The sequence below is a fragment of the Macaca fascicularis genome, chromosome 6, assembly GCF_037993035.2.
Source record: "Macaca fascicularis isolate 582-1 chromosome 6, T2T-MFA8v1.1".
In the NCBI taxonomy this organism is placed as follows: Eukaryota; Metazoa; Chordata; class Mammalia; order Primates; family Cercopithecidae; genus Macaca; species Macaca fascicularis.
The window spans coordinates 74,610,349-74,632,037 of record NC_088380.1 but is presented as its reverse complement, the minus strand read 5'-3'; the positions used below and the strand labels follow the sequence as shown (position 1 = coordinate 74,632,037).

The 21,689-nt window shown below is 43.5% G+C and overlaps 2 long non-coding RNA genes across 2 annotated transcripts in view; both read left to right on the top strand.

Annotated features, from left to right (window-relative positions):
- The window catches only part of LOC102115920 (uncharacterized), a 175,533-nt gene that overhangs the window by 30,307 nt on the left and 123,537 nt on the right, over positions 1-21,689 (top strand). The gene's annotated exons all lie outside the window — the stretch shown is intronic.
- The window catches only part of LOC135971306 (uncharacterized), a 52,726-nt gene that overhangs the window by 17,735 nt on the left and 13,302 nt on the right, over positions 1-21,689 (top strand). The window contains exon 2 of the long non-coding RNA XR_010587397.2: positions 16,300-16,605. This is a non-coding gene — a long non-coding RNA (uncharacterized lncRNA). The remainder of the gene's footprint in view (positions 1-16,299; positions 16,606-21,689) is intronic.

Genomic DNA, 21,689 nt, shown 5'->3' with positions numbered 1-21,689 from the left:
AGTGTTTTAAGGTGTGCTTTGTGACATAACATATGGACTTTGAGAATGATCCCTGTGCTCAGGAAAAGAATGTGTATTCTGTAGCCATTGGATGAAATGTCCTGTAAATATCTATTAAATCCATTTGGTCTATAGTGAAGATTAAGTCTGATGTTTCTTTGTTGATTTTCTGTCTGGAAGATTTGTCCAATGCTGAAAGTGGGGTGTTAAGTCTCCAGCTATTACTGTATTGGGGCCTCTCTCTCTCTTTAGCTCTAATAATATTTGCTTTATATATTTGGGTGCTCCAGTGATGGGTGCATATATAATTGTTGTAGCCTCTTGTTGAATTGATCCCTTTATCATTATATAGTGACCTTCTTTGTCTCCTACAGTTTTTGTCTTGAAATCTGTTTTAGTCTGATACAAGTATAGCTACTCATACTTTTTTTTTGGTTTCTGTTGGCATGAAGTGTATGTGTGTCTTTATAGGTTAAGTGTGTTTCTTGTGTGCAACAGATGAATAGGTCTTGTTTTTTCATCTATTCATCCACTCTATGTCTTTTGATTGGATAAGTTAGTCCATTTACATTCAATGTTATGTAAATGACATAACATTATGTAAGTTCTTACTTATCAATAACAATATTGACATGATTTAGTTTCTTGCTTTTAATTTTTTGTGTATCCATTGGATGTTTTTTGGTTTGAGGCTACCATGAGTCTTGCAAATACTATCTTATAACCCATTATTTTAACCTGATAACAACTTAACACTTTGCATAAACACACAAATAAGCAAAAAGAAAACCAATAAAAACTATGCCTTAACTTCATCCTCCCACTTTTTAACTTTTTGTTTTTTCTATTTGTATCTTATTGTACTATGTCTTGAAAAGTTGTTGTGTTATTGTTTTAGGTTAGTTCATCATTTATTCTTTCTATGTAGGATAAGAGTAGTTTACACACCATAGCTACAGTGTTATCATATATATATTTTTTTGTATGCTTACTATTACCAGTAAGTTTTGTATCTTCAGGTGGTTTCTTCTTGCTCATTGACGTCTTTTTCTTTCTGATTGAAGAACTCACTTTAGCATTTCTTGTAGGACAGATCTGGTGTTGACGAAATCCCTCAACTTTTGTTTGTCTGGGAAAGTCTTTATTTCTCCTTCATGTTTGAAGGATAGTTTTGCTGGATATACTACTCTAGGTTAGACATTTTTTTCCCTCAGCACTTTAAATATGCTATACCACTGTCTCCTGGCCTGTAAGGTTTCTGCTGAAAAGTCTGCTGCCAGATGTATTGAAGTTCCATGGTATGTTATTTGTTTCTTTTCTCTTGCTGCTTTTAGGATTCATTTTTTATCCTTGACTTTTGGGAGTCTGACTATTAAATGCCTTGAGGTAGTCTAAATCTCCTTTGTGTTGTATAATTCTCTTCTACTTGGAATATTGATATCTTTCTTTAGGTTTGGGAAGTTCTTTGTTATTATCCCTTTCAATAGACTTTCTACTCCTATCTCTTTATCCCTTCTTTGAGGCCAAAACTTTTAGATTTGCTTTTTTGAGGTTATTTTCTAGATCCTGTAGGCATGATTTGTTGTTTTTTATTTTTTTTATTTTATCTCCTCTGACTGTATATTTCAAAAAGAGTCTGTCTCCAAGCTCACTAAGTATCTCTTCTGCTTGATCAATTCTGCTATTAAAGGACTCTGATGCATTCTTCACTACGCCAATGGAATTTTTCAGTGCCAGAATTTCTGCTTGATACTTTTTGATTATTTCAATCTCTTTGTTAAATTTATCTGATAGAATTGTGAATCCCCCCAAAAAGAATTATGAATTCCTTCTCTATGTCATCTTGAATTTATTTGAGTTTCCTCAATACAGCTATTTTGAATTCTCTGTCTGAAAGATCACAGATGTCTGTTTCTCTAGGATTGGTCTGTGGTATCTTATTTAGTTCATTTGGTGAACTAAATAAGGTTTTACCGGATGGTGCTGAGGCTGGTAGATGTTCTTCAGTGTCTAGGCAGTGAAGAGTTAGATATTTATTGTAGACTTCACTGTCTGGGCTTATTTGTACCCATCCTTTTTGGGAAAGCTCTGCAGATATTTGAAAAGAGTTGGCTGTTTTGACCTAAGCTGTAGTTGCTGTAGGGAACACCCTAGCCCCAGCAATGCTGTGGTTCTTGTAGACTCGTAGAGGTACTGTTTTGGTCTTGAACAAGATACTGGAGAATTCTCTGGATTACCAGGCAGAGACTCTTGTTCTTTTTGCTTACTTTCTTCCAAACAAATAGAGTCTCTCTCTTTCTGTTTTGAGCCATCTAAAGCTGGGGATGGAATGACACAAGCACCCTGTGGCCACTAAAACGATGACTGCTCTGGGTCAGACCTGAAGCCAGCACACAACTGGATCTTGCTCAAGGCCTGCTGTAACCACTCCCTGGTTACTGCCTATGTTCACTCTAGGTCCTGGTGCTCTACAATCAGTCAGTGGCAAAGCCAGCCATTCCTGTGTCTTGTCCTTCATGGCGGGGAGGTACTCCAGGCCCTTGGTGGGTCCAGAGGTACTGTCTGGAAGTCAGGGACTAGAAGCCTATCTGGTATTCTATTGTACTGCTTCTGAATTGGCAGTCAAAACACAAGATGCCATACTTCCCACTGTTCCCTCCCCTTTCCAAAGGCAGAGGAGCCTCATCCTGTAGCCACCACTACCCCTGGCCATCAGGAGTACTGCCAGACTACCTCATAAGGATGACCCAAAGACCCATAAGTGAGCTTATGGTGAATGATGCCTGGCCTGGAACTCAACCTGTAGGGCAGAGGGTTCCCCTCTGGCCCAGGGCAGGTCCAGAAATGCCATCCAAGAACCAAGTCCTGGAATTGGAGACCCCAAGAGCCCACTTGGTGTTCTACCCCACTCTGAGTGTGCTGGTACCTAAGGTGCCAGACAAAGTCCCCTTTACTTTCCCCTCTGATTTTCTCAAGCAGAAGGAGTTTTGCCCCATATGCACCACAGCTGGTAATGTGCTGAGTGTCACCTGAAGCCAGCAAGTCTCAAAGTCTTACCCAAGGCCCTCAATGTAGTACCTGGGTATTGCCACTGGTTATTCAGAGGTCCCTCTTCATTTAGCAGGTGATGAATGCTGCCAGCACTGGGTCCTTTCCTTTAAGGCAGCAGATTCTCTTCTGGCCCAGGGTATGTCTAGAAATGTCATCTGGGAGCTAGGGCCTGGAACAGGGGCCTCATGACTCTGACCAGTCCCCTGTACTGCTGTGGCTGAGCTGGTATCCAAAGTACAAGACAAAGTCCTCCCCACTCTTCTCTCTCCTCTCCTCAAGTGGAAGGAAGGGGTGAGTTGTGCAGCTTGGGTTAGGGGAGGATTGATGCCATCACTCCTTTGGCTGCTGCAGCTAGTGTCTTAGCATGTTGTGTGTCCCCTGATTCCACTGTCTCTGGGCCTAGTTCAGCACTTGAACTTTCCTAAGAGTTTCAGTTCATATAGCCTAGACTGCCTTTCAAGTTTACTCAAGCTCAGACTGCTGGGATTGGCGATTCCCCTCTGTCTAGGTCTGGTTTAAATGCTCTCCCTGTGGGCAGGTGTCAGCTGAGTTTGGTCTGGTTTTCCTTTCTTCTCTAACAGGACAGCACAGAGTTCAGTGCCCCACAATTGCTGTGCTCTCCCTCCTGCAGTGCTCAGAGATAGTCTCTGCACTACACAGCTGATGCCTGGGATGGAGAGGGGTGGCATCAGTGATTCAGGACTGTTTTTTCTATCTCTTCAGTGCCTCTTTCGGTGATATGAAGTGAAAACTAGCTACCATGAGTGCTCACCTGATTTTTGGTTCTTATGCAGGTATTTTTTCTGTGTAGAATGTTGCCAAATTGGTGTCCTTGTGGGGGTTGGGAGACAATTGATGAAACCTTCTATTCTGCCATCTTGCCCTGCCTCTCTGCTCTGTGAAGTCTCTTGGAGGGTATTAGTGGGTGTTAAAAAAGTGTTCCCGTCCCATGCCTCATTTTGGTTTCTTCTGAGTTGCTATTTGCTTCGTTTATTTTAGGTACTACCCTTTCATTTTAGGAGTTTTTTCCTAAGGTCTGGTGATCCTAGGTTACCATTTCATATTAAGAATGAGGCACTAAAAAGTAAATTGGAAGTCATGCAGTCTTGTAAAGCTTGTTGAATGACGGATTTGCTTCTACATCATTGTACCAGGAGACTTATTTTATGGGAGATTCCCCTCACATCAGTGAGAAGAATTCTTTCCACTGGTACTTCAGAGAAGAGTCTTCTGATCTCCTGACTTGGGAGATAGTTTTTTTTTTTTTTTTTAGACAAAGTCTTTGGAGTCTTGCTCTGTTGCCCAGGCTGGAGAGCTACAGTGCAGTGGCACACTCTCAGCTCACTGCAACCTCTGCCTCCTGGGTTCAAGTGATTCTCTTGCCTCAGCCTCCCAATCAGCTGGGATTACAGGTACCTGTCACCATGCTTGGCTGCTAGGCTAATTTTGTATTTTTAGTAGAGATGGAGTTTCACCATGTTGGCCAGACTGGTCTCAAATTCCTGATCCACCTGCCTCAGCCTTCCAAAGTGCTGGGATTAGAGGCATGAGGCACCATGCCTAGCTGGAGATAGCCCTTTGATTAGACATGTTCTTTTTTTTTCTTGTTTTTTGAGATGGAGTTTTGCTCTTGTTGCCCAGGCTGGAGTGCAATGGCGCAATCTCAGCTCATTGCAACCTCCGCCTCCCAGGTTCAAGCGATTCTTCTGCCTCAGCCTCCCAAATAGCTGAGATTACAGGCTTGCGCCACCATGCCCGGTTAATTTTGTGTTTTTAGTAGAAACAGGGTTTCACCATGTTGGTCAGGTTGCTCTTGAACTCCTGACATCAGGTCGTCTGCCTGCCTCGGCCTCCCAGAGTGCTGGGATTACAGGCGTGAGCCCCTGTGCCTGGCCTGATTGGACGTGTTCTAAGGAGTGGAGGGAAAGATTTGGAGTGAGATCATTTTCTGTGTATACTTTCAATTAATTTCGGTGGGTTCACCCCTGAGCCTTGACTTGTACTGTACAGAGCCTTATGTCCTGAGAGTGGGAAGAGAAGAGGCAGAGCAACTGCTCTTACAGAAACTTCCACCTTACCCTCATTCGTCTCTTTTCTGTTTTGTATCTCATCCCTGCCCACTGGTGTACCTGGGACCTGAGCCTCTTTATTTTGCTTTGTTGGCAAAGTGTCTCTTATTGTATTTCTGCCTGCATCCTCTCTGCCCACCAGTTCCAGTAGTTCTGTGCCATAACATTTGGGATTTTCCTGATGCAGATTATTGACACCTCTGCTTCTGTCTCTTGGATTTAATGCACTTGGTTTTAAGGAGAGGCTTTCTCATACTTTAGTAAGGTTTGCAGTGACTGACAAGGCAATGGAGTTGTTTCTCTTGATCAGGGAAAATTTTAAAAAAAATTTTGGTTGATTTTTTAAAAATGCATAATTGCTTAGAACAACATTAGAAAATAAAGACAAGCAAAAATGGGAGGAAATCATTCACAGTTCTGTCATCTATTTTGGTGTATATTCTTCTAACTAAAAAATGCAACTCTACGTTTATAAGTAATATGGAGTTCTATAAAAACGATTATGCTGTAGTTACTGGTCTTTCTGTAAAATGTATCTTTTCTCACTTATTAATACAAGGTGACTGTATTCCTGGGTCCATAACTATGGCAGCCCAGCATGTTCCATTGTATCAATTACCCATTTTAGAGCATTTAGATTCTTGTCAACATTTTGCTATTTAAACAGTGTTGCAGTGAACATGCTTATGTATATTTATGTTCATTTGTTAGGAAGAATTCTAACAACAAAGTTCTAGAGGCCTTTTCGTTGTCTTTAATCAAAGAGGAGACAAAAAGCTGAGGGAAGCCCTATTGGGACCATGCCCTGGGAAGTGCCAGGCATGTAGCAGGACCTGGGTAAATGTTATTAAGTGAACAAAGGTCAAAGTTGGCATGAGGAGTTTTGGTAACATGGATGAAAAAACAGCTCTGAAGACTCTGAGGAGACAACTTGGAAACATAACTTTGTGTTCATAAAGAAGGGTCCTGTGAAACTCTGAAAACTGGCAGTATGTTTCATAAGCAACAAATCTCGCCCTTTCATCCAGTTTAGTTACTGAAACAAAATAGATTTTTTTTTTTTAGGTCCAAGTGATTGAATGAATTAGAATATATAATGCTTACTGTTATGTCTGGAATCATCTTTATCTCTCTTTATTACACTTTCCATCATATATTCTGGTGGTCTACTTTATCCTCTCTTGAGGTTATGGAACAGGGTTGAGGCGAGGAGGTAAATATTTGAAAAATTGGAGCAACCAGCCAGCTAGGAAAAAAAAAAAAAAAAGAGAAAGTATAAAAAATCTTCCTCTTATTCCCTGTTTTCTTTATGTTTCTCTTTCTTTTTTAAAATTTCCAATCTTTGCTACGGCAGTGTGTTCCTCTCGAATCACCCACTCATTCCTCCAGGGGTCATTGGAGAGTTATTATTTTAAGTCTAGTTCCCAGGTATGACTTCAAATGCAGTGAAAGCTTCTACTGAGACTGTCTAAAACGTCTCTTGAATCATCTGCCTAGAACACAGCAAGAACCAGGAAACGAGCTGACAAGCCTGAGCAAAAGAGGCAGCATCAAGCTGATGAACTGAGGTGTGGGCATTTTACTCACGGGAAAGGCCCTCGGAGCCCACGCTGAGTATGCACTGAAAACAACAAGTGTGATCAGTGGGTTCCAAACACCCAGCAGATACCTGTGAGGGTGATCTGGCTGTGACATCTGTCACCCTCTTGATTGCCAGGGTTGATTCGGTTGATCTGGCTGGCTAGGTGGGCGTCCCTTTCCCCCCTTACTGTTCCATGTGTGTCCCTCCTGAATCTTTGCACTTGGTCGAAGATGACCATCCTGGATAGAAGAGGACCAGTCTTTGGTCAAGGGTATACAAGTAGCTATGCCTGCTTGCTAGAACCTCCAAACAAGCTCTCAAGGTCCAAATATCCAGCACATAATTAGCAATGGATTAGAAAAGGGAGCTGGGAAGGTGGAAGGAAGCAGAAACAGTGAGCCCCTGAATGAAAGAGACAGAAACACTGAAATCTCAGAAGACAGCAGTGTGGGGCTAATGAACCTAAAGGCAAAGGGCCCTACCCATCCACAGCCCCTGTGAAGGCAGTCACTGGTGGGCCTGAGGACGCACCATCAGGGAGAAGTTCAGTTTAGTGCAATCTGTGGAAAAAAGCAGAGAGCACAGGCTGTCGTGGAGAAGGATTTCCATTCAAAACCGTGGATGTCATAGAAGTTTTGATGCTTGAAAGACCTGTGATCATCTAGAAAGCTTGGTTTTTCCCAAAGGATTCTGTGAGGCTGATTAAGGTTGGTTTTTTCTCTGGGTTTATAGAACTGAAATCACTAAGGTTGATGAGATATGGGGATATTGGCTACTTACCAATGAAGTAATATGGCTGGATTGTGTGGAAAGGGGATGAAATAGAGAAGAGGAAAAGCTGTTGTAAAAATGACTTGAGGTTTTTCTTTCTAATTTTTTTTTTTTTTTTTGAGACAGGGTCTCACCCTGCCACCCAGGCTAGAGTGCAGTGGCACAATAATAGCTTATTGTAACCTCAAACTCCTGGGCTCAAGGGATCCTCCTGCTTCAGCCTCCCAAGTAGCTAGGATTACAAGTACGTGCCATCGCGCCTGGCTAATTTATTGAGTTTAAAGAGAAGAGCAGGTGTGCTTGGTCCTGGGTGCAGAGTGGGTGCTGAATGCATATTCATAGCACTGAAGGGAACTGCTTTCCAGACTGATTCTCTCCCACCCAGTGCTCTGACTGTTACACCTAGAGCTGAATGTGATGGAGGGTGGGGGACGGAGAAGAGGGAAAAGTCTTTCTAGGGAGGCTGCAAGGGAAGGGCTCCTGCAGTGGAACCTGCTGGTGGTAGCTGGGCCGCCTGGGTAATGGCTATTTTGTGTGGCAGTTGGTCCTGGACGGGGTCCCACTAGATGAGAAGCCTGGCTGGCCCCATAGTCATGCTGTGTGGTCTGCCCCTGCTCTGTGTAGGGCCTGCAGTGGACCCTGAGCAGGCTGGGGAGAAGCTCCTGGTCATGTCCGCCCTATCTAGATCATGCAACTGTGTGAACAGAAAAGCAACGGGATCCCCAGGTTATAATACTGATAAGTCTAGCCTCCATCCCATACAAAGAGATGCTGAACTATTTAGGTTAGGGATGCAGGTGGGTTACTGTTTTCCTTGGATTATTAATGGAGAATCATTTTCTAATAATGCACTGACTCTAGGACTGGCACAGGTGTAGTTTTTTAAAAGAATGGATACATTTGTAGGGTTTTAAAAGAAAAATTCCAGTAAAATTTCTACTCTTGGTTGACAGGGCATTACTCTATCTAAAGACTTTGTTATGAAAACTGCATACAATTTTACCATTATTTTACTGTATAATTTAATACTATTGTTTTTCATTTACAAACTGATTCTTATTGGAAAAGTTTTAACTATTTATAAGAGCCTTATAAGGAAACTAATATTGCTCCTGCTTTTATAGGTGAAGAGAAATGAAGCTCACAGCTTGAAATGAGTGGCCCCAAGGATTACCAGAAAAGAAGTTAATGTTTGGAAAGAGAAAATAAAAGTTCTCTGTGTTTTACTTCCCCTCCCACAGATAATAAAAATTGACATTTTGTTGTATTTTTCTCTAAGCATTTTTTTCCTTTGCTATAAATGCAAAAGTCATCACAATATTTGGTAAACATTTTCCTCTCATTCAGTAGTTTCTGAAAACATGATTTTAAGTAGTTGTGTAACATTCTCTCGTGCAGTTGTCCCACAGTTCATAGTTCATTTAACTTCTCTTTTCCTGTGGGGTATTTGAGCTGCTTCGTATTTGCCTGTGTAAAGAATTCTGTGAGAAACATGTTTGCCCCTTCTTTCCTTTCCCTCCCTCTCTCCCTCCGTCCCTCCCTTCCTTCCCTCCTTCCATCCTTTCTCCATTCTTTTCTTTTCTTTCTTTCTTCCTTTCTTCCTTCCTTCTCTCCCTTCCTTCCTTCCTTCCTTCCTTCCTCCCTTCCTTCTTTTTCTTTCTTTCTTTCTCTCCCTTTCTTTCTCTTTCTTTCTTTCTTTCTTTCTTTCTTTCCTTCTTTCTTTCTTTCTTTTTCTTTCTTTCTCTCTCTCCCTTCCTTCCCTCCCTCCCTCCCTCCCTCCTTCCTTCCCTCCTTCCTTCCTTCCTTCCTTCCTTCCTTCCTTCCTTCCTTCCTTCCTTCCTTCCTTCCTTCTCTTACTGTGTCACCCAAGTTGGAGTGCAGTGGCCAGTGATCACAGCTCACTGCAGCCTTGAACTCTGGCTAATTAAACATTTTTTGTAGAGATAGGGTCTCACTATCTTGCCCAGGCTGATCTCGAACTCCTGGCCCCAAGTGATCCTTCTGCCTTGGCCTCCCAAAATGCTGGGATTATACACATGAACCACTGCAGTCAACCTGCGTCACATCTTTGTAGGCAGAGAGGCCTGATTTGTCCAGAGATTGTTGGGCAGTCTAGAGAGGCAGAAAGCTACTATCATTATTGTGGTGATCTAAAAATCACCTAAATGTGCAAAAAGCTCTTCTAAGTGTGGGGCACAAAGGTGGAAAAGACATAGTTTTGACTATAAAGAGCTAGCAATTTAATTACTACTTAGGAGGCGAAGTCTACACGAAAGATAATAATTAATACAAGGCAATAACTAGCCCCAAGGCATGAAATGGGGACCAGCACATGTTGTACAGAGACTTGACACTAAAAACTGTTGATTTATTTTCATTTGCAAGAGCTGAGAGTTTGGGCCACTGAGGATGTGTGATCCAAAGTCTGGTGTGGATTTATAATAAAACAGAACTGGTTTCAACTTCTAGCTCTGCTAATTACTATCAATTTCAACTTGGACCAATCACTTTCCTTCTTGTGACCTCAGCTTTCTTATCTGTGAAATGGGAACAATAACCTCAATGTTACAGAGGGAAATTAAATGAGATGATGAACTTTTAATGGACTCTAGAGTACTTTTTAAGGTTAATAATTATTATAAATGGAAGAATTCCAGATGAATGCCTGGCATTCTGACATTTTGATATTCTTCTTTTTTTAAAAAATTAGAGTCAGGGCCGGGCGTGGTGGCTCATGCTTGTAATCACAGCACTGTGGGAGGCTGGGCAGGCAGATCACCTGAGGTCAGGAGTTTGAAACCAGCCTGACAAATATGGAGAAACCCCACCTCTACTAAAGAAAAAATAAATAAATAAAATTAGCCAGGCATGGTCAACATACCTGTAATTCCAGCTACTCGGGAGGCTGAGGCAGGAGAATCGCTTGAAACCAGGAGGTGGAGGTTGTGGTGAGCTGAGATTGTGCCACTGCACTCCAGCCTGGGCAACAAGAGTGAAACTCCATCTCATAAAAAAAAAAAAAAAAAAAAAAAAAAGAAATTAGAGACAGGGTCTTGCTGTGTTGCCCAGGCTGGTCTCAAACTCCTGGGCCCCAGCCATCTCAAGCCATCTGCCTGCCTTGGCCTCCCAAAGTGCTGAGAAAACAGGCGGGAGCCTCTATGCCTGACCTTGATATCCTTTTACAGTCACTATATAATAAAATAATGTACAGCACAGACATAGACATAGACATAGACTTTTGGCCTTCAGAATTTGGAACAGCAGAGCAACGGGGAGTTTGGGGCTGCAGTAAAATGTTCAAGAACTGTTATGTTCTAAAGTGGAAGCCAACCCCCCCAAAATGAAAAGTGCATGTGTCAAATGCTGTATCTCATTCTCCCTTTTAAATGGTTTTGCATCTAGCATATTTGCAGGTCAGTGCTCCAGGGACAATAAATGGCTTGTTGGCAGAACAAAATGTTGGTCTCACAGTGCTTGTGCGTCCTCCAGCACCGGGAGGAGATGCGCAGCAGCTTGTCCTAAGATAGATGGAAGGTGGTACCTCTTTCTTGTCAAAAATGAAATTGCATGAAATTCTTCGTTCACTGTGCAAGCAGAGAAGCTGGAAGTATAAGTAGAATGGAAAAACAATCTTTCCTTCTTAAGGTCCTGAGGAAGAGAAAGTCCTTGTTGTCGGGAGAAATAAAGCTGGAATTGGATAGCATGGAGCACTAATGATAGTAACCAGTGTTATTAGTTCTTTGTGCAAATGTGTGTGAAGCACGTTTAGGAGATAGAAGTGGGTTGTGTGGAACAGAAATATGGACGCACACATTTTAGTCAGGAGAGGCTGATGCATGGAGAGGAGATCCTGAGATTGGCAAAGGGAGAGTGGGCCTGAGAGAGGCCCAGGAATCCTTGGGCTGGAGTGTACCAGGACCAACACTCTGGGGCCGTGCGGGGCAGGACAGAGGAGAGGGTAGGCTGGAGCCAGAGAAGGTGTGAGGGTGTGTTTGAGATGGCAAGTGGGTGTGGGAGTGGGTATGAGTGTATGTGGGAATGCGTCAGTGTGTGAGAGGATGTGTGTGTGAGTTAGAGGATGTGTGTGTGTGAGATGATGTGTGTGTGTGAGTGAGAGGATATGAATGTGAGTGACAGGATGTGTGTGAGTGTGTGAGGGGATGTGTGTGTGTGTGAGAGAGGATGTGTGAGTGTGTGAGAGGATGTGTGTGTGAGAGGATATGTACGTGAATGTGTGAGAGGATGTGTGTGTGAGAGGATATGTATGTGAGTGTGTGAGAGGATGTGTGTGTGAGAGGAAATGTATGTGAATGTGTGAGAGGATGTGTGTGAGAGGATATGTATGTGAGTGTGTGAGAGTATGTGTGTGTGAGAGGATATGTATGTGAGTGTGTGAGAGGATATGTATGTGAGTGTGTGAGAGGATGTGTGTGTGAGTGTGTGAGAGGATGTGTGTGTGAGAGGATATGTATGTGAGTGTGTGAGAGGATGTGTGTGTGTGTGAGAGGATGTGTGTGTGAGAGGAAATGTATGTGAATGTGTGAGAGGATGTGTGTGAGAGGATATGTATGTGAGTGTGTGAGAGTATGTGTGTGTGAGAGGATAGGTATGTGAGTGTGTGAGAGGCTGTGTGTGTGAGAGGATATGTATGTGAGTGTGTGAGAGGATGTGTGTGTGTGAGTGCGTGAGAGGATGTGTGTGTATGAGAGGATATGTATGTGAGTGTGTGAGAGGATGTGTGTGTGAGAGGATATGTATGTGAGTGTGTGAGAGGATGTGTGTGTGAGAGGATATGTATGTGAGTGTGTGAGAGGATGTGTGTGTGAGAGGATATGTATGTGAGTGTGTGAGAGGATGTGTGTGAGTGAGAGGATATGTATGTGAGTGTGTGAGAGGATGTGTGTGAGTGAGAGGATGTGTGAGTGTGTGAGAGGATGTGTGTGTGAGAGGATATGTATGTGAGTGTGTGAGAGGATGTGTGTGTGTGAGTGCGTGAGAGGATGTGTGTGTGAGAGGATGTGTGTGGGGATGTGTGTGTGACAGGATGTATGGGTGTCAGTGTGTGAGGATGTGTGTGTGTGTGTGAGAGGATGTGTCTGTGTGTGAAAAGATGTGTGTGTGAGTGAGAGGATATGTATGTGAGTGTGTGAGAGGATGTGTGTGAGTGAGAGGATGTGTGAGTGTGTGAGAGGATGTGTGAGTGTGTGAGAGGATGTGTGTGAGAAGATGTGTGAGTGTGTGAGAGGATGTGTGTGTGAGAGAGGATGTATGAGTGTGTGAGGGGATGTGTTTGTGAGGATGTATGAGTGTGTGAGGATGTATGAGCGTGTGTGAAAGGATGTATGTGTGCATGAGAGGATGTATGTGTGAGTGTGTGAGAGGATGTTTGTGAGTGTGTGAGAGGATGTATGAGTGTGAGTGTGTGAGAGGATGCATGTGTGCATGAGAGGAGGTGTGTGTGTGTGTGTGTGAGGATGTGTGTATGTGTGAGAGGATGTGTGTGTGAGAGGATGTGTGTGTGTGGATGTATGAGGGTGAGTGTGTGAGAGGATGTATGTGTGAGTCTGTGAGAGGATGTGTGTGTGAGAGAGGATGTATGTGTGAGGGGATGTGTGTGTGTGAGGATGTATGAGTGTGTGTGAGAGGATGTGTGTGTGTGAGTGTGTGAGGATGTGTGTGAGAGGATGTATGAGTTGTGTATGTGTGATAGGATGTATGAGTGTGTGTGAGGATGTGTGTGTGTGAGAGGATGTGAGTGTGAATGTGTGTGAGATATATGAGTGTGAGTGCGTGAGAGGATGTGTGAGTGTGTGAGAGGATGTGTGTGAGAGGATGTATGAGTGTGAGTGTGTGAGAGGATGTATCTGTGAGTCTGTGAGAGGATATGTGTGTGAGAGAGGATGTGTGTGTGAGGGGATGTGTGTGTGTGAGGATGTATGAGTGTGTGTGAGAGGATGTGTGTGTGAGTGTGTGAGGATGTGTATGAGAGAGGATGTATGAGCTGTGTGAGATGATGTGTGTGTGCGTGAGGATGTGTGTGTGAGGGGATGTGTGTGTGCGAGGATGTATGAGTGTGTGTGAGAGGACGTGTGTGTGAGTGTGTGAGGATGTGTGTGAGAGAGGATGTATGAGTTGTGTGGGATGATGTGTGTGTGCGTGAGGATGTGTGTGTGAGTATGTGAGAGGTTGTATGAGTGTGAGTGTGTGATAGGATGTATGTGTGTGAGGATGTGTGTGTGTGAGAGGATGTGAGTGTGAATGTGTGTGAGATATATGAGTGTGAGTGCGTGAGAGGATGTGTGTGTGTGAGTGTTGTAGGATGTGTGAGGATGTGTGAATGTGAGAATGTATGCATGTTTGAGTGTGTGAGAATCTATGAGTGTATGTTTGTGAGTAATGGTGTACGTGTTTGTCTAATCAAAGGAAATCTCATGTTTGAGGACCACTAGTAAAGGATTTCTCCAAACTTTAGGAATCCTGGAATTTTAGCCGACAATATTCTCTGATATCAGCTTTTCCGTTTTGGAAACACTTTCTCTGGAGCAGCTGCATAGAACGGCGTTTGTGCAGAAATCTGGAGTCAGCCTGCTGAGAGGCCTTCTCTGTGTGAACCTGGGCAAATAACCCCTCTGTCCCTTAGTTTCCTTGTCTCTGGAATGTGGATGACAAGATTAGTTCCTACCTTATAGGGTAGTTGTGAGGGTTAAATAAATGAGTTAATGCACCTAAGGCATTTAGCATGTTGCCTGGCACATAGTAAGTGCTAAATAAAAGTTAACCGTTATCAAAGTGTTGGGTAAAGGCAAACTTCAAGTCCATTCTGGCTGTCATTTAAAAACCACTTAATGTTTGATTAAAATAGTCACATCAAAGGTCAAAATATGTAACAAGTTGAAACGTTTCTTCTCACCTGTGTCCCCCCTGCAGTCCTCACACCCCTATAAACATGTAACCACTGGAATTAATTCTTTGGGCAAACTTTTAGAAATACTTCATGCTGTAATCCCAGCACTTTGGGAGGCTGAGGCGGGAGGATCACAAGGTTAGGAGATCGAGACCATCTTGGCTAATATGGTGAAACCCCGTCTCTACTAAAAAAAAAAAAAAAAAAAAAAGAAAAAAAAAAAAAGAAAAAAAAATTAGCCAGGTGTGGTGGCGGGCGCCTGTAGTCCCAGCTACTTGGGAGGCTAAGGCAGGAGAATGGCGAGAACCCAGGAGGCGGAGCTTGCAATGAGTGATCGCCCCACTGCACTCCAGCCTGAGGGACAGAGTGAGACTCTGTCTCAAAGAAAAAAAAAAAAAAAGAAATACTTTATGCACGTAGAAGCGAACACAAACATATCTCCTCCTTCTTACACAAATGACAGTATATTATGCATATTGTTTCTATACTTTTCCTTTGCAAACATAAAGATGTGGCGATCTTTCTATATTCTTATAGAATGAACTTCCTCACTATTTTTTTTTAAAGCTGCATAGTATTCCATTGTTTGGATGCATCATAACTTACCTACTCATTTTTTTTGGCGGACATTTAGGTTGTTTACAACGTCTTCCAAACTGTCTGACACGATGTTTTTACAGCCCAAATACTGGGCAGAGCCGTCTGCATGAAACATTTCTAGGAGATTATCCATGCACTATGGAGGAGCCGAAAAAAGTTCTTGTATCCTCTCTTTATCCCCGCTTTTTGCTGTAGTCAACTGTAATCAGTCCAGGCAAGAGGGTTTTATGGGATTTGGGCTTTGTACCATCAACATTCATTAAATAATACTGGAATTTTTTCCTGCCACGGATGAAAACTTAGCCAGTTGGTAATAACTTACACATTTGCTGCCTGAAAAGGAGCAAACAGCCGGTAAGTGTGACTAACGTGGACAGTCCGGTCAGGCCCATCCCCAGCACGGTGTCCACTCACCAGCAGAGGGCTCTCTCCTTTTGGGAAAAATACAAATGTCTCCAGGAAAGGTTTTAAACTTCACACCCGGACACCCAGTGTGGTGTTTCTCTTCTCTGCAGTGCATTGGTCTGTCACTCCCTTGCATATTTAGGGATTAGCTGAATACTGCATTTGTCTGTGTTTTGAGTGTGTTTATGTGTGAGGTGTTGTGGGGGAGGAAGAGTCCAGCATTCCCCAGAGGTCTGAGGAGAAAGCCTGTGATTTGACCCAGAATCAGGGATTACAGTTTTTCCCTTCTTCAGGGTATGAGGCATCCTGGCCTTGTCCTGTGTTTCAGGATTAGAAACCACACACATATGTCCCAGTTTCCTGGGATATGCTTGTGAGATGATTGGGCCCTCAACCCCTGTTTATATGACTCCTGGTGACTGCTCTTTCGGGTTAGTGTTCCCAAAAAGTCAGGTGAAAATCTATCTCATTACTTTAAAAGGGAAGAGGAAAAGCACTGACTACCCCCGCTCCCCCTTTCTTTAAGGACAGAGTCTCACTCTGTTACCCAGGCTGGAGTGCATGGGCGCCATCTCACCTTACTGCAACCTCTACCTCAAGCAATCCTCCCACCCCAGCCTCCTGAGTAGCTGCGACTACAGGCACATGCCACCGTGCCTGGCTATTTTTGTATTTTCTGCAGAGGCAGGATTTCAGTATGTTGCCCAGGTTGGTCTCGGACTCCTGGGCTCAAGCGATCCACCTGCCTCAGCCTCCCAGAGTGTTGAGATTACAGCTGTGAGCCACCATGCCTGGCCAGTAGTACTGACATTAATTTAGCATTTCCTGAGGTAGTCTAATGAGGTTAGGCCACTGTGTCCTACTTCTCTCCATTCTCATTGGGTTGATGTTACTCCTGCCCTTTCCATCCCAAACAGTGCAGTTCAGGAAACCAGGCTGAAGAACGTGAAGTATATCGCCCAAAGTCAGACACGAAGGAACAACTGCTTTGGAGCTAGCACATTCCTGAGCTGGAATTGCACCACTGGTCAATGGGACTGCAGAATCCAAACTGTTTTCTACCGGAACAACTCCTTCCCTGCAGGAAGCAGGGTGCTCATGGCTGAACCATGGTCTGAGAAGGTTGATGAAGTCACTGACTCAGCCCCAGCAAGGAAGTTGTCCTTCGACTTCTGACCTCTGGCCCTGTTTGAAAACCAACTCAAATCGTCTTTCTTTTTCAGGTAAAGATAAAATGATGCCATGAATTTCTATTTTCTTTTATTCAGGGCACACCTAGGCTAATATTGAACAAACTTCAAGGAAATGAAAGACACAAGGGGTTTGAGAAACTGAATGTAGAGCCTGCCTCTTGGAAAATGATCCGTTCCCAGACCTGAGTCATTAGGGCAGGTGCACGGAGCACCTGCACACTGGGCTATTGCCCAGAGGTTCTCCAGCTAGGGGGACTGGAAGACCCCAAACTGGTGGTGTCACCCAGGCCAAAGCTGGCCTCTCGGTCTTATTTTTTTTTATGTTTTATTTTTTGAGATGGGGTCTCACTCTGTCTCCCAGGCTGGAGTGCAATGGCATGATCATGGCTCACTGCAGACTTGACTTCCCCAGGTCAAGTGATCATCGCACCTCAGCCTCCTGAGTAGCTGGGACTACAGGTACACAGCACCACACCCAGCTAATTTTTTTTGTATTTTTTGTAGAGGCAGTATTTTGCCATGTTACTCAAGCTGGTCTTGAACTCCTGGGCTCAAGCAATCCACTTGCCTCGGCATCTCAAAGTGTTAGGATTACAGGCGTGAGCTGCCATGCCCGGCCCCTGTCTTATTTGATTAGAGAAAGAAGCAGCACAGAGCGAAGAGAGGCAGGCTGTTTAGATGCTCATCAAATGAGCCCTACAGGTGCTTTTTAACACTCTTTCTTGTAATTTCGCAGAGACAGGGAGCAGACTACTGGGAACTGACTAGGTATTATATAACTAACTTAGATAACTCTTCATCTTCTTTTAAAACTCAGAAACACCTGTTATACTGCTCTTAAAGTCAGTCTTACTAGGTTACCTCACAGGAGTTTGAGAAATAGTTTTCTCTTGATTACTTCTTTTTTGCTCACAATGTTACACACCTGTCAAGCATGTGGCAACAATGTTTGTTCAAATCTCTCTGGAGTTACAATTCACACTGATGGTGATATGGTCTGAATTTGTATCCCCGCCCAAATCTCAGTGAAATTGGAGGAGGGGCTTCGTGGGAGGTGATTGGATCATGGGGGTGGATTTCTCCCTTGCTGTAATAGTGAGTGCGTTATCAAGAGATCTGAGGGTTTAAAAGTGTGTGGAGCTCCCGCTTTTCTCTCTCTCTCCTGTGAAGAAGCTGCTTGCCTCTGCTTTACCTTCCACATGATTATAAGTTTCCTGAGGCCTCCCAGTCATGCTTCCTGTTAAAACTGTGGAACTGTGAGTCAATTAAATCCCTTTTCTTCATAAACCACCCAAGCTCAGGTAGTTCTTTATAGCAGTGTGAGAATGGACTAATATAGACGCTTAGTTTATTGGTTCTCAAACTTAAGTGTGTGTCTTAAAACACGGATTGCTGGGTTCCATCTCCAGAGTTTCTGATTTTTAAAGTCTGAGGTGGGCCCTAAATTTTGCAGTTTAAACAAGTTTGCTGGGGGATGATGATGCTGCTGTTTCAGCGACCATACCTGGGAGTTACTACCTCAGTTACTGTAAGATTGTTCAGCTCAAGATAGAAGTATTGTTGTTTGTCCCTATCGTGCCTTCCCCTTAGCTGGTAGGAAAAGGTGGTAATTAAGAGGGCAGGCTCTGAAAGCAGACAGAACTGTGTTTGAATTCTTCCTCCAACCCTTCAACTACTGTGATCTTGGCTACATTTGTTTAAATTCTCAGAACATCAGTTTTCAGGCCTAAAGAATAGAAATAGTCGCATCTAGTTCATAGGGTTGTGTGTCATGAGACAACACATATAATTGGCCTAGCATCTATTGTATACTATGTTGACATCTAGTATGTATACAATAAATGGTAGTTACTTCTTTTCTTTTCTTTTTTTTTTTTAAGACAGAGTCTCGCTCTGTCTCCCAGGCTGGAGTGCAGTGGCGCGATCTCAGCTCACTGCAACCTCCACCTCCTGGGTTCACGCCATTCTGCTGCCTCAGCCTCCCGAGTAGCTGGGACTACAGGTGCCCGCCACCATGCCTGGCTATTTTTTTTGTATTTTTAGTAGAGATGGAGTTTCACCATGTTAGCCAGGGTGGTCTCGATCTCCTGACCTCATGATCCGCCCGCCTTGCCTCCCAGAGTGCTGGGATGACAGGTGTGAGCCACCGCACTCAGCCAGTGGTAGTTATTTCTAAGAGTTCTTGCATATCTTTGAAGTAGCTTTTTAGGTTTATTAAAAAATAGACCAAAATTAAAATAATTAAATGTAAGGCATGGTTACTTTTAAATAACTGGGGAGGTAGTATTATTTTAAAATATTATTGAAAAAAAACCCACTGATGAAGTACAGCTCTGGCATGACCAATCGTTGCTATTACTCAGGTCAAAAGAAAGCCCAGAGCCTCTGAACACATCAATACTGAAGAGATGGGGGAAAATTTTAGAAAAAAGATTACACAGAGGCACGGGTTGGTAGCTTTTAAATAATGAAACTCAAAACCTTCCCAGCTGTAGGAACAGGCAAGGCTGTTTTAAGTTTTAACATTTGGTCTTGAAATTCCCACCCCTTGTAAAATTGCATCCCTTCCTCTTCTGCCAGTGTAATGGAAATTCCCACTCCTTCAGTTTAAGCCTCTGTGTCTCTAGAATGCAAATTGTGTTCTCTAGGAGTAATAGCATAATAATCCAATAATACTAAGTCTTTCAGATTAGATTGTATTAGATTAACTAGGTGTTACCTTGGAAAATACAGTGCTTTGCCCTGAGGGAACAGGACACAGAAGAAGCTGACTTGGAGGAAAGGAAAGATCTGGAGTCTCGGGCTCAGGGGGCCTTTGGGCAGCCAAGGGCACTGGGGGGCAGGAGAGAACTGCTAGTTAACGATTTAGCCAGCTGCTTGTTCTGCTGGGGAGAGTTCAGCTCGGCTTTCCAGTTCCCTGCAACCTTGAGGTCTAACAGAGTTTATTCTAAGGTTGTGCTCTCAAAACTCATTCTCTTTTGTGTTGAAGCAGAGGAGGATGGTATTGGCTGACAGTTTTGGTAGCTTCAGTCACACCACTGCATCTTCAGGCCCCTCTCCCCATTTCAAGTTTGGAGAGCCACCCATTCTGTAAAAGAAAAAGAAAACCACTGTTCTAGTTGTTCGATTAAGCCAGGCCAAGCAGTTGGCGGCTTTGGGGGGCATTTAGGCAGAAATAACCCACTGAGTTTTTCCCCCTTCTCCACTTCTAGTGATGACTAAGTCACCTGAAGCAAACATTATACAAACCTTATCCTAATATCATGGGAAATCCTCAGACAACAGAAAGATGAGACTTACTGAGGAGCAAGCTATGACTTTGTTTCATTTTAATAGCTTGTGCTGACTGGGAACCTTAAAATAAATTCCATGGAATGTTTTTAGTGATATTTTCCTGGCCAATCTATCAGATGGATTGGAGCACAAGGCTTGCTCCCTACTTTAAGAGCCACACATAAAGTTTGCCTGACTCCATGACAGAAGCACCATGCATCCCACATCATGTTGTAAAGAGGGAAGCCCAAGTTTATTTTGCAGCCCCTTTCAGGTCCTCGGGAGTTGCTGCAGTCTGGTTATAACCTGCCGGGAGTCCTCATTTCTTTGCCAGCTTTTGGTGGCCAGGTGGCCTCCCATGCTGAACCCTAAGTAAACTGAGGTCCACTTGCAATGCTTTGTGACAGAATGTTGCCAGATGACAAAGGACAGGGACAGGGCTGAGTTGGAGTCTGACTGGTCTGGTTTTAGGCATCAGCCCTACGCTGTCCTCACTTGGCAGAGGGGAGGGTGTGGAGGGAGGATCATCTCATGGCCATTGTGCTCAGCTCAGTTCAGCTCATGCTAGGTCTGTGTTTGGAGGGTGAGCCAGTGTTGTGGCCTGTGGAGGGGACTTGGCAGAGGGGGAAATGATGAAGAGGATATGCTGGGCCTATTCACAGAGGCGCTAAGCACTGCAAGGCTGTGTGCATATTATAAGACTATATTGGGCCAGGCATGGTGGCTCACCCCTGTAATCCCAGCACTTTGGGAGGCCGAGGCGGGTGGATCACCTCAGGTCGGGAGTTTGAGACCAGCCTGGCCAACATGGTGAAACCCCATCTTTACTGAAAATACAAAAATTAGCCAGGCATGGTGGCAGGTGCCTATAATCCAGCTACTTGGGAGGCTGAGGCAGGAGAATTGCTTGAACCTGGGAGGCAGATGTTGTAGTTAGCCGAGATCACGCCATTGCACTCCAGCCTGGGCAAGAAGAGTGAAACTCTGTTTCAAAAAAAAAAAAAAAAAAAGACTGTATTAATATAAAATATAAATGTTCAGAAATAATACTAGAGTAAGAGGATTAGAGCATGAGTCGTTTAGTGGCTCCTGGTACTATTGCATTTATATATTTAAAAAATTGTATAAAGTTGTACAACATGATGCTTTGATACACATAAACATAGTGAAGTGATTACTACAATTAAGCAAATTAACGTATCCCTTATCTCACAGGTACTTTTTTGGGTAATAAGAGTACCTCAAATCTCAGGAAATTTCCAGTATATAATACAATATTATTAAGTATTGTCTTCATGCTGTACATTAGACCTCTAGACTTATTTATCCTGCATAACTACAACTTTGTATCCATCATGTTACATCTCCTTATTTTTCCCAGCCCTGGTAACCACTTTTCTGCTGTTTTTATACACTTGATGTCTTTTTTCCATTTCCACATATAAGTGAGCTCATGAAGTACTTTTCTTCCTGCGTCTGGCTTGTTTCACTTAGCCTAATGTCATCTAGGTTCATCCATGTTTTTGCACATGGTGGCCTATCTGGTACTGTTATATTCAGCTCCAAGAGTCCCCTGAGCACTTCTAGAAATAAGTTCCCCAAACCCAGGTCTATACAAAGAAGCCTCATGTTAGCTCTGGAAGGACACTGAACAGTGGGATTAGATTGGGGGTTAGGCCTAGTGGTCTATGAGGTTCTTGTCACCTCTAAGATTCTCTGAATTATTCCAGGCTTGTAAGATGCACGTTTCTAAGCACCTTCGCAGATAATTCTATAAATAACATTGCTTACAATTGCTATATCTCCTTCTTGGTAACTGCTCTCTTGGTGCCTGAAGTTTC